At 57.2% G+C, this 2,893-nt stretch overlaps 1 long non-coding RNA gene across 1 annotated transcript in view; it reads left to right on the top strand.

Moving 5' to 3' along the window:
* The first annotated feature begins 102 nt into the window (after positions 1 to 102).
* Positions 103 to 2,893, top strand: part of LOC108445608 — a 3,865-nt gene continuing 1,074 nt past the window's right edge. Inside the window, exons 1-2 of the long non-coding RNA XR_001860543.1 lie at positions 103 to 266; positions 1,443 to 1,588. This is a non-coding gene — a long non-coding RNA (uncharacterized LOC108445608). The remainder of the gene's footprint in view (positions 267 to 1,442; positions 1,589 to 2,893) is intronic.

Raw genomic sequence — 2,893 nt, 5'->3', positions numbered from 1 at the left:
TGGACGCGGGGACGGGGCGGGAGCGGTGCCGCTCCACTCCTGCCTGCCCGGTACGCGTGTCGGTGCCACCCGCGCCTGTACAGGAGCGGACATTTCCCATCAAGCCTGTGCCACGGGATGTCCGAGGGCATCCCCACCTCCCTGCCATAAAAACAAACCACTCATCAGCTCCGCTCGGTGTGTGCCATCGAGAGAAGTCGCCGCGGTGCGAACGGGCACCATCTGTCCTGCCATTCCGGGAGACGCAGATATATTTCTTTAGACAGGTCAGCAGTTCTTCCCGGCCAGCCCTGTCAGACACCTGTCAGGGGAGAAAACCTCTTCATAGCTGCCGCGGTGGGATCCTTATCAGCGGCAGCCCCTCTGCTGACAGGGCCCAGCCTTAAGCTTCCCGCAAATCAATGTCCTCGGGGGACAGGGGGCTGTCGTTATGGGGGGATGCCGAACGTGCCGGTACTGCTCAGACCTCCGACAAAACACGGGAGGGAGGACGGCGGGGGGAGCCGGCCCCGAGGAGCCCGTAGACTGCCCGAGGAAGGCCGGGGTGGGCTCTGGAGCAGGGGGTTCCCCCAGGGCCCCAGCCGTCGGGTCGGCCCCGCTGCCCACGAGCGAAAGGCCGGGCCCCCTGGCACCCCCAAGGACGAGCTTGCAGAGGCGCCCACGCGTGCCCGGGGCTCCGCTGCGCCGGGCGGGACAGCGGCGTGGGGGGACCGCACCGCGGAACCCCCGCAGCCACGTGTTTCGAGGCGCTTTTTCTCGAGTGGGGCCATCGCTCCGTGGCTGACCCAAAGCCCCAGTCACACGCTTCGTCCCTACCAAAGTACCGCCTTCTTCCCTCCTCCCCCCCCCAATAATTCCGACCTGTTTTCTTTCTGTTCCTCACTTGCTTTCAAAATGAGGGCACGTTCAGGGAAGCCTGCCCGCCCGCCTCCTGCATTTCCACGCGGTATCGCGTGGACATCTTCCCCCCCACCGCCGCAAAAAAAAAAAGAAAACCAAACCAACAACAGGCACCACCACCAAAAGAAAAAACCTCAAACGCGCCGTGTGTTCCCAACTTGGAGTTAAAGTCGGTGCTAACACGGGTCAGTTCCTGCCCCTAGCTGGGAAGGCAGGGAGGAGGATGTAACGTATAGGTAACGTATAGGTTGGTGGGGGGTGGCGATGGGGGGAGGAACAAAAACAACCCCCAAAATAAACAAACAAACAAATCTCGCACACGATCACAATAAAGTGAAATTCCTTTCTACACACCCACAACTTTAGCTCTGTCTGCTGCCTGGGGGGTTTTAATCTTGCAAAGAGAAAGGGGGGCTCCCTGCGCAAAATTACGCCTTCTTCTCTCATTTGTTAGCTGATTCCATCAAAAAGTTCGCTATTTATAGGCTACACACACGAACCTGGAGTAATACAAACCCTCCCGTGTTGTTGCCCTCGCAAAGTGGCCGGTCCTGAAGCATCTGATCGGGTTTGTGTGTGCGCGCGAGTGAGAGCGAGCCACGCAGAGAGCGCTGCCATCCAAAAGGGGAAAGAAGAGCTCAAGCTGAGAGACTTATTAATTGCTAAGAGCTGCTCTGCCACCAGCCATGTGAGTACCTAACAATGATCACCTTTTGCACAGATGGTCAGCGATCAGGCACAGACACTCTCCGTCCTTTTCCTCCTCCCTCCCCTTTCTTATTTTTTTATTCCCCTTCTGTATCATTCCCACCCACCTTTCCTTTTTTTTCTTTCCCCCCCCTTTTTATTTTTTTCATTTTAGTTTGAGTTTGCACGGTTTATTCCTCACGAAGAGGAGGAATGAAACGTGGGCGAGCGCGGGGGAGAAAATGTGCCGGCGAAGAGGAAGGAAGGAAGGGGTGGTGAAGGGAGAGGAGGAGGAGGAGGGTTTGTTAAGCGATCGCCTTGTCCCCTGAGTCCGAGCCGGCTGGGAATTAGTAACAGCGAGATAGCGGAGGTTGTATTTCTCTCTCTTCCTCCGCTTTTTTTTTCCTGGAGCGCTCAGACCCCCTGACAATTATTACCTTGGTATCAACGCGGACAACGGGCTGTATTCATCAAACCTCATTTAGGGGAATTGAAAGGGAATTAAATATAAATAAATAAAGAGAGAGAGAGAGCTCGAGATCACGCACGGCTAAGGGGGTTTGATCGCTCCGCGTACAGCGATCACTGTCCGTCAGCTCCCAGCCCTCTGTTCAGGCAGGTAGAAAGCGCCCGGAGGAGCACCCCAGTCCCACGGGCTGAGCGTGCGATTTTGGGGTGAGAAAGAGAGCCCCGACCCCTCGCCCCCGCCGCCCTACGCGAGGTCTCAGCGCTTTGCAGGCAGTGCCAGACCTCGGCGTGGCACAGTGCGTGAAACCAAGCCCCACGCAGCAGGCAGGGCACGGCACGTGGGTTTGGGGAATTGCACAGTTGTTTCGAGAGTGGGCAAAAAATGCACTCTGTGATAGGGAACGTGGCTCTCGGAAAGGTAGGTGTCCTGGTTTGTGCAGGAATACAGGGCTGGGAGACTCTGCGTGGAAAGGGGGTGGGTGTGGAGAGAGAAAGGGAATTTGTTTCCAGCGTGGAGAGGCGCTTTTCTAACCCAACACTCGAGCTCCAATCACACACTCTGAGGTTAGCGTAGCATTAAATTAACAGGGTCGGGGTTATCCAGGGCATTACACCGCGTGCCCGCGATGTAACCTCTGCTCATTTATACACAAAGAAGAGGGAGAGACGGAGTTACATCTGGAAAGCCAAAGAGCACGGTGAGTATCGGTATTCGCTGCTCTCCCTCCCATGCCTGCGAACAAAGTTCAAAGGCGGCCGGTGCGGGACCGGGGCTGGCTCCTCCGAAGCCCCCCGCTCCCTATGGAGGCGGGCGGGCGCGCCGCCTTTGGGGGCAGCA

This window comes from Corvus brachyrhynchos, unplaced genomic scaffold (assembly GCF_000691975.1).
Source record: "Corvus brachyrhynchos isolate BGI_N302 unplaced genomic scaffold, ASM69197v1 scaffold101, whole genome shotgun sequence".
Lineage (NCBI taxonomy): Eukaryota > Metazoa > Chordata > Aves > Passeriformes > Corvidae > Corvus > Corvus brachyrhynchos.
Note: the sequence above shows the minus strand (reverse complement) of the source record. Positions and strands in the feature narration are given on the sequence as shown.